Consider the following 10,035-nt stretch of genomic DNA (forward strand, 5'->3'; position numbering starts at 1 on the left):
TGGCTTTGAGAACAGAAGGACAAATAAATGTGGAAGGTATTTTGGAGAAAAACTGAAAGGATTGGAGGCCAAATGAATGAAGCTAGTGATGGGGAAACACCATCAGGATTGAACAACTTTCCTGTGATTGATGTAGATCACCATAAGTATAGTGGCTTAAAGCACACAAATTTACTTTCTTATGGCTTTGGAGTTCAGAAGTCAAATGGAGTTTAACAAGGTGAAAATCAAGATGTCAGCAGAGCTGATTTTTTCTGGAGGCTCCAGAAAAGAAACTATTTCTTGCTCTTCCAGCTTCTGGTGGCTGTCAACATTCCTTGACTTGTGGCCACATCACTCTAACCTCTTGCTTCCATTATCACATTTCCTGCTGTGCACTCTGACCCTCCTGTCTCCCTCTTGAAAGGACCCTTGTGATTACATCAGGCTTTTCTGGATCTCAAAATCTTAAGAGGAATCATATCTGAAAAGTTACATAAAGTCACACTCACAGGTTCCAGGGATTTGGAGGTCAGTATTTGGTGGGACTAGGGTAAGGATTATTCACAAGACTGAAACTCAGATTCTAACTTTGACAACTGAGTGGTGTTTTCAACCAAGAGTGGAGGAGCTGAGTAAGGAAGATGATGAACTTGTTGACGTAGAACATGGTGGTTCTAATTGGAACCATGGGCAACACTCAGGAAGACAAGTCCCAACAGCAAATGGACCATGTGAATCCAGAGGAAGGAGATATGATCTAAGCACATGATTTTCAAGTATCCAGCAATGCAGGCAAAATAGATCCAAAGGAATAAATGAATCTCTTCTCATTGCACGTTTATTTCATAGGCCAAAAAGGGGGGACTAGAAAGTAGAGGACCAACCCATTTGGGACAAGAGACAGAGCTTCAAGTGTGACCAGACAGTGACCCAAGAAAGGGAGTGGAAGAGAAGACAGGGCCAGAAAGAGAGCACAAGAGGGCCACAATGTCACATATGGGACAGGAACTGAATGGAATAGGACAAAGGTTTGATCACTCACTGGTGACCTAAAAGCCATTTGAGCAGAATGGAACAAGTGGCTGGATTAGGAGAGGTTGGAAGGCAGTTGGCCACAGGGTTCTTGGAGAGATGGGGACAACAAGTCTGAGCTGTCTGTGTACAGAAGGCAAGAATGGGAAGAGGATGGGACTGCAGATGAGAGAGTTTGTCACTGGAGCCAGGTTTCATGGGGGGTTGGAACAGCAGGGCAAAGGAAAGGGGTATGTTGATCCCTTCCCCCTTCCAGGTGGAGAGAAGGGAAAGGTAGGCACCACTGCTCATAAGCTGGAGAGTGGATTCTGTACAGAAATAGGAGACAAGTCATCCAATGAGAATGGGACAAGGAAAGGCTAGAGCTATTTGTGGGGCTATGAGAGAGCAGAAAAGTCCCTGAATGGCTGCATACAGAGCCCAGTCCCTCCCATATTTCTGGACCTCTCTCCCTGGTGGACACAGTCCTCACCCCTTTCCACCTGCCTTGGTGTGAGCCTGAGAAAATGGAACTTCACTGGGCCCAGCTCAGAAGCTGAGTCCAGCATGGTATCTGCCTGGCCTCCATTGTTCATCCTGGGGCAATGACCTCAGGTTCAACACCAGCAGCTGATTTGACATGAGGAAAGTAGGGGAAGCAGAAGCTGAGAGCAGTCACATGTGAACCTGAACTTGAACTTAATATAGTCCTTCTTCCTCCCCTTGCCCAGGAAACTCAACCTCAACCTTGCTCCCTCCCTCCCATGTGTCTTAAACCAGATCTCAATGCTCTGTGTGATCATGGCCAACTCACTCCCATCTCTTGGCCTTCTGATGAAACAAAAGACTTGGATGCAATGGCTACTGAGGGCCTTTCCAGCCCTCACAGCCTCTGAAGCACAGCCTTGGATGTGGAAGAATTGTCTGAGTTGCCGCAGGGAGCCCCAGCCTCTTTGGAGACTGGCCCAGGACTCTGTCATTTCATAAACATGATGCAGACCTGTTTGGTGCTGCATAGCTGTGGTTTTCTGTTTTCCCCAGCAGTAGCTACAAGGCCAGGGCTGCAGCTGACATACCCCAGCAGGGAGGGAGCAGGCAGGAGAGAGAGTGCTTCTCTGTGCTACCCCTCTGCTTGACTCAGAGGTTTGCAAAAGAGAAGAAACCTGCATACCTGTGAGAACCTTCATCCACTTCTCTCCACCCATCCCAAAACAAGGATACTTCCTAATTCCTTTGCAAAAGCAAAGACACACTCCCAAGCTATTCCTCCTTTGGTTTGGAGCAGACAACTCTCAGCCCTGGTGAACTTGGCTTTAGACAGGTCGTGAGATAGGAGACAATGCCCAGGAAGGTGAATAAGTGTGGAGTCATCTCCAAAGCAACAGACCCTGGACCAGCGTGTTATTTGGGCACTTCAGCCTGTTCACCAAGTCTTGGCACACACTAGGTCCACACAATCCCGGTTTAATAAACCAAATAGAAAGGAACCTGGGAGAAGTGAAGATCATCCTTGGAGAGAAGCAACAGCACGAAGGGTGTGACAATGTTACTGGCACCCACTCTGATCCCCTTGCCTTGGCCTGTCTGTCATTCCCCAGCTGCTGAGGGTGGGGTAGGTGGCTAAGAGTACACAATGCATCTGCTTCAGCTGAAGGGAGCCATCTTGCCCAAAGATGCCTAGGAATGTGCCACCCCTCAAGGGCAGCCTCTGCTCATGACTTACTGCTAAGGTTTAGGTCCTAGCCCTCTTGTTTCAAGATGGAACAAATGTCTGGTATAGTTCATACTCCTGAGCTCCCCACCTGGTGAAGTGAAGGCTGCACTTCTCAACTCTGCTTAGCAACTTCCCCTGCTCAGTCCTGCTCCCCAAGTACCTTCCAGGATTCTCCAGAGAACTCCCCTCCACACCCAACTTGTACAGGAATCCGTGCTTCAGCTTCTGTTTCTAGTGAACCTAACCCAAGACAACAGGGAGTGCTTTCCAGACAAGCCCAGCTCAACAGCCTTTGCTCTCTAAGCTAAAGGAGTTGCCAAGCTGCTCACCTGGCAGCAAGGGAGAACAGAGGGCATGGGCATCTGGCATTTTGCAGAACCAGAGCTCATTAGTGCAGCTCTGCATGCCCAGGAAAGCTGGCATGCTTGGACTGCAGCAGTAGCAGATAGGGTCAGAACACAGTTCAGCTCCTGGAAGCCTCAGAGGCCACCAAGGCTGCCAGAAGCCAAGAACCACCCCAGTTCAAACACTGCTTGGCCAGTAGGGACCAATACAGACAGAAAATATGACTCATGGGCCTTCCAGACCAGGACATCGCAATGCAAAGAACCTGGGCCCAAGATAGATCAGATCCTACTGGTTAAAGACTTTACCAAGACCTCAAAGCTCTTACCTAGGTGGCACCAGAGCTAAGTAAAAATGTGCAACAAAGGCAAGAACAACTGTAAGAGAAACTAAGACATATAACACTGAAGATCAATACTGGGCCAAGTGTGCTGCTAACCTATTGCATACAACTTTGCCCTTTAGTCCTCCCTCCAGACCCGCTAGGTATACATGGTGTCTGTGGACACATGTGTAGCACATATGCACTTCCATGTAGTCAGGAAAGTATGACATTAGTCCCCTCTTTTCCTCAGTGATATGTTCTCAGACCCAGTGGTAGCTCTGAACCCTATACATATTCTGTTTCTTTTGATACACACAAACCTATGATAAAGTTTAACTTATAAATTAGAAACATTCAGAAATTTATAAAAAACAAATAGAACAATTATAAAAGTATACTGTAATAAAACCTATGTGAATGTAACATTTCTACCTGCCCCACACACAAAAAAATCTTATACTTTTACTTTTTCACTTAAAGAGAGCTCTTACACCTTTTCTTTGGCAGATTCTAATATCCAACTTCAGTATTCTTGTGTTTGGGGTTCATTATTAAATAAAATAAAGTTAGTTGAACACAAGCTCTGTGATGCCACCACAGTCCATCTGATAATCAAGGCAGCTACGAGGTGACTAATGAGTGGGCAGCATATATAGCATGGATACACTGGATAAAGGGATGATTCACATTCAAGGCAGGATAGAACAAGACAGTGCACGATTTCATCACACTATGCAGAACAGCATGCAATTTAACACTTATGAATTGTTTCTTTCTGGAGCTTCTAATCAATATTTGCAGACCATGATTTGCCACAGGTAACTGAACCCTTAAAAATCAAAAGCATAGAAAATGGGGGGATTCTGTGTGCACACAGAGCATATAGCCTCATGTGCCTCAGTTTTTCGATACTTGGTTGAAGAATGAATGCAGCACTATGCATGTCTGAGGAATAGTTCCATAATGATACTTTTAGAGGACAGACAGCAAGAATGCCTCAGGACCTTTCCAGGTTTGACTCAATGCTCTTGCCTTCCACAGGCACACTGGCAGCCATTTCTTGACAGCCCAGAGTAGGCAAAGCCAGAGCTCAGTACACAGACAGCCTCCTACCCCGGGCCTTCACCTTCCTTGATAACAATCTCTCCCATCTCCCAGGAGGAACTGAGCCAGGTTGGATAGCCACTTCAGAAATCAGGCCTGCTTCTCTGTTCCCAATTTCCATCCTGTTGGGAAAATCAAATTTCCCATGGACAGTGACCTCTGATATTCTATGAAGTCAAAATTGGGGTGGTGAGCTTTGGGGACTCAGATGTTGCTAACACCAGACACCTTTGACTTCCTCCAAAGTCGCCCATACCGTATGTCTCCAGGCTGTGAGCTAGCCCCATATATAAAACACCTACCCCTCTCTCTGAAGTTCCCCTGGGAGATGCACTGGTCTCCATAAAACTTCTGGAACACCTGGTCTTAACTCAAGGACCCCAGGCTCAGAACACTAAATTTGGAGTCCACATCGTATGGGGCAAATTCATATGGTCCCGGTGTCTGTGTGAAGGGCCTCCACCACAGCTCTGGGAGTACCTGTGCAAAGCCTCAGTCTCTACAGTGCGTGTGAGACAGCATTGCAAGTTAAGATGCATAACAAATACATCCCCAAATTTCGATGGCTGCCCAAGTGCTATAGTTTGAATAAGTTGTTCAAAAACTCATGTTTTGGAAAGTTAATCCCTAATTTCCCACATTTATGGTATTTGGAGGCAAGGCCTTTGGATTAGATGAGAATTAGATGAGGTCACATGGTACGGGCTCTAGCATGGCATTTGTAGCTTGATAAGAAGAGGAAGAGAGACCTGAGCTAGCACGTTTGCTCTCTCGCACCAGGTGATGCCCACACTATGTTATGAGGCAGGGAGAAGCCTTTACCTTCTGCTGGGCAATAGCACATTCCAGCGCCATGCTCTTGGACTTCTCGGTTAAAGAAACTCTATTCCTTACAAATTACCCAGTCTCAGACATTTTGTTAGAGCAACAGAAAATATTCAAAGATCTCAAGATAGCTTTATCCTCACACATAAAGGCCTCCATAGGAAGGCAGCCCCCATTCACATGTAGCTTTGACTGACCCCCAAGGCTACTGCAGAATGGGGGAGAGCTGGATGCAGGAGGTACACATCACTTATTATCCTCACCACAGGGCCACATCCAGGTTTGCATGTGCAATCCATGGGCCCTTTCTATGAGAAGTTTTATAAAATCCTAAATGTACCCACAGCTATTCTCACACCCCCATACACCAAAATTACAATTACAAAATATTCATGGCTCCCCAGAGTGGGGGACCAGAGGAAGCAAGAGCCCTAGAGCCATGCTCCATTAGGACACAAGCTCTCTCTCTACTGGGCCTGGGAGAGACACACCCCATTGCTCATAGTCCACTGCCTAGAACAGTCACATGGGTCCAGTTTCAGTGCAGGAAGTGGACAGTGTGAGGGAGCCCCTGGTGCCTGTGAGTACTAAACACCTAAGACACGGCAAGCTGTGTTCATGACAGCTGTGAGATGGAGGCCCCAAGAGTGGAGGTGAAATCCAAATGTAAATGCAGGGTCTGGAATGATCCACGTTTTTGTCAAAGTGCCTCCAAAGATGTCATGAGGGAGGGTGGGGCAGGGGAGTTCTACCCAGCCAGACATTGGCCCAGCCAGGCTTGGCTCCAGTCCCAGAGTGTCCTTTCTCAACAGTGAGAACCTGGGTGACTCATTCAGCCTTCCTGAGTCTTACCAGTCCCATTTCTCAGATATGTAAACTGATCCTGGCCTCCCCAAGTAAAAAGAAAATAAGATCAAGAGCCTAAAATTGCTTTGTAGCTAGATCAGCACGTTGCATAAGTGAGGCAATTGTAGCTCTTTTTAACAAGCTGGCTCTGTCACTCTTCCTTACAGTCACCCAGTGTTCTAATGTCCCATGAGGGCCCTTGGGGCTGCCTCAGGTATGAAGGCAAAGGCTAAGCCCCCCAGTTTCCTCTTCTCCAGTCTGTCCCATCTCACCCCATCTACATCCCCAGCCCCAGGGAGACAGCCCAGACAAGCATAGCACACTGAGCAATGCTTTGAATTTACCAGATTATCTGGGACAATTCTAGAATGTCAACTCAAGAGTTCTCTAGAGGTTAGCTTATCTGTCTATGGGTCCTAGCAATGGTTAGTGCTGCAAAGAGGTCGTGAGCAGACATTAGTATCAGGTGGTCAGTAGGTAATTACCAGCTATTATGGGCAGCATCCTCCATCCAAAGTCACCCCAAGAAATCTGCTTGCACATCTTCACAGCCCCTCCAACCCTCTCGCTCTAGCCTGTCTGTCGTATCACATCAAAAATAAACGCATCAGGGGAGGGAGCAAGGGGCAGGGGGGAGAAATGACCCAAACATTGTATGCACATATGAATAAAAAATAAATATATAAAAACAAACACATCAGGGGAGGGAGCAAGGGGAAGGGGGGAGAAATGACCCAAACATTGTATGCACATATGAATAAAAAATAAATATATAAAAATAAACACATCAGGATGATTCTACTTCCAGTGTCATTTCCACACAACTTCATAGGTGCTGATCAAGTTAACAAGTTGACATGACGTTACACTATGCACATATTCAATTAAACAGCAATTAATTTTGATTTGCAGTCATTGTTTGAAGTCGATCATTTTTTTTCTCAGCTATCAAATATTCTTGGAAAGACTGTAATCCATAGCCCCTGAGTGAATGTGCTCGTGAGTAAACCAACCCCCGGGTACCTCCGTCTCGTATATACAGCCAGAGTTTTTCTGTCCTCTCCCATGTCTCCACTGCCAGAGAGCCCACTCCTCTGTGCCAGTTGAGGACTTCACCTTTTTCTTGCTCCAAATGAGGACCCAAGGGCCCAGCCAAGGACTGGGTGGCGTGTGGCTGCTAGATGCTATGATCAGAGGAGAAAAGCTGTAGGAATGCACAAAATACTGTGTTGGCCAAGGTCACAGAGCTAGTAGGGTGGCATGTCCCCTGCCCCTCTGACCTCAGCTTCCCCATCCACAAGTGAGCAAGTGGGACTAGGGGGAAAAAACACTGCAATCTCTCCAGATCCCAAAGGCTTCAATTTTGCAATGTGAGATTTATTTCAGGACTTTCGGCTGCAGGAGGATCAGGATCAAAGATACTTTTGTCCTTGAAAATTCTTCACTTGTGAGGGGGCTATAGGTGTGCACATGGAGTGCAGGCATAGTTTGTTCATGTCTAGACATACATATGTTGTCTGCATGCTGTATAAATGTATACGTATACATTTGGTGTTTTGTGTGTGCGCAGCACAGCAGTGACCAGGTGAGAAGGGATGGCATTTGTGGTCCTAGCTATTACTATTTACCTGCCTGGTTCCTGGTTTCCCAGAACCTTTTATTTCCTCCTGGAAGGCATTCCCACCTGCCTGTTCTTTGCTTCTGCTGAAGGATATCATTGTCTTCTCTTGAGAAGGCCAGACACTAGGTGACTGCCATTATACCCACATGTGAGTTACATTCTACAAATGCCCTTCCTTCTCCATCTTCTCTTGACACCCAGTTAACATCTGTGAGATCAGTGTTGTCACCCCCATTTTACAGATGCACCAATTGAGGCTCTCACAGAGGCTCAGGAGAGTAGAGGACCTGAGTGCAAGGTCTCCAGCTCCACCATCTTGACAGCCCACAGAAGAATGTGGCCCTTCCTCTTGGACACATCTCTCTGACATCTTCCCTGGCCCGTCTGGATCCAAGGTCAGCAAGGGTGCCAGGCAAGGGCGGTGGACAGAAGCCCCAGTTCTGCAACTGGTGCGGAAGGCACAGAGCCAGCCCATTGGGTAAGCTGGGCTGCTTGCTGAGCTCCCCGACGTGTCAGGTCTCGCCTCAGTGTGCTGCTCCCTGGGATTAGCAGCTGCAGTCCTGGAGCCAGGAAGCCATCTCTTCAGAGCAGCTGGGCAGGGCAGGACAGGGTGGGGAGGAGGGAGCTACTCATGGGAGAGAAGAGTTTCGAGTGGCCCAGTGCCAGGACACCTGGGGTCACTGTGCGGTCCCTAAGACCTTTCCCAAGCTGGAGCATTACTGATTGGCTGAGTCTAGGACCACTGCTGTGTCTGCAGCCTGGATAACCTGCGGGGCCTGCTCATCACCTGGTCCCCTCCTCACAGCAATCCCAGGAGGCTTTATGGATATGAAAATTGATGCCGTCGAGACGATATGACTGGCTCAGACAAACACAATGAGTCAGAATCAACTGTGGATACCCCAAGACCCCATTCCAGCCAGGCCCCAAAAGTGCTCAGAGGTGGTTATGGAGCAACTACTGTGTATCAAGAGCTGTACCAGGTACTTCTTAGCAGGATCTCTTTACAGCTTACAACACCCAGGGGGGCAGAGAGCATCACCTCTTTTTTTTCCAGAGGAAAGAACAGGCTCAGGGAAGTTAATTTGCTTGCCCAAGGCTATGAAATTAGAAAGGAAGCAGCGCCATTGGATCGAAACTTAGATCTGCCTGCCTTGATGATATGAAAGTCCACATCCAACTTACTTTCACCTCTGCTTCCCACTGCTCCCCCATGCCTCAGAGCACAGAGTAAAGTCATTCAGTCAAGGCCCTCCAGCTATTCTCCAGTTCTTCAGCTCCACCTCTTCTCCCTCAGCATCCAAAGTCACGGTGCTGCATTTCCTTGAACATGCCATGTCTCTGTAGAGCTCTGCCCTAGCAAAGACCAGCTCATCTGCCAGAAATGCCCTTCGCCCTCTTCTCTCCCTATCAAATTCCATGGCGCACAGTGAAATCAGTGGAAGTGACCTAGAGGAGGGGTCACTGGAGTCAGAGTCAGTTAATCCTCTGAATTCATAAAATGATTTCACATTCACTACATGATGTGGCAGAAGAGACGTTGTTTATTTGAATTTCTAGTCACCAGACCTGGAACACTTTCAGGGCAGGGCTGGTGAACTGTTTATCTCTGTATCCTAGCAATGAGCGTAGATCCTGGCCAAGAGCAAGTACTCACTGACACGGTGAAGGTGATGGATGGATGGATGGATGGATGGATGAATGGATGGACAGATGGATGGATACATACATAGATGGATGGATGCTTGGATGGATGCTTGGATAATGAAATAGATAGATGGATGATTGGATGACTTGATTGGAAAATGAATAAATTAATGGAGGGGCGGAAGAGAAAGAATGGGTGAATTACTCACGTCAGTAAGCACAAACCCATTGGGCATGCACAGAGTATGTCGAGAGCCCTTTCTACTCTAATCTTACCACACGCGATAACGTGAGAAGCCTGTCCTGCTTACACCCCTTACAACGTTTTTGTTCCAGGGCAAAAAAAGATCTGGCAGGGCTCTCTGGTCAAAGAACAGCAAGCATCTCAGCTGGGGTGGGGAAAGGACCCCCACCCAGAGGGCTGAGCTCACATCCTGGATCCATGGCTGCCCTCGAGGAAGAAGCAGGGCCTGCCTGGTCCCTTGAGATGAGCTAAGCAGGGAGGAGCCGCAGTTCCATCTTTCCATTAGCTAAGAGCGTTTCCAAGCCTGGCCTCTCCCAGTTCCAAATTCCACTGCCCAGGATAATTGGAGCCTGGGCCTGAGCCCAATGTTG

General features: G+C 47.6%; 1 long non-coding RNA gene across 3 annotated transcripts in view; it reads right to left on the minus strand.

The window, feature by feature from the left end:
• The window catches only part of LOC141424825 (uncharacterized), a 43,672-nt gene that overhangs the window by 29,806 nt on the left and 3,831 nt on the right, over positions 1-10,035 (minus strand). The gene's annotated exons all lie outside the window — the stretch shown is intronic.

The sequence above is a fragment of the Castor canadensis genome, chromosome 7 (assembly GCF_047511655.1).
Source record: "Castor canadensis chromosome 7, mCasCan1.hap1v2, whole genome shotgun sequence".
Taxonomy (NCBI): Eukaryota; Metazoa; Chordata; class Mammalia; order Rodentia; family Castoridae; genus Castor; species Castor canadensis.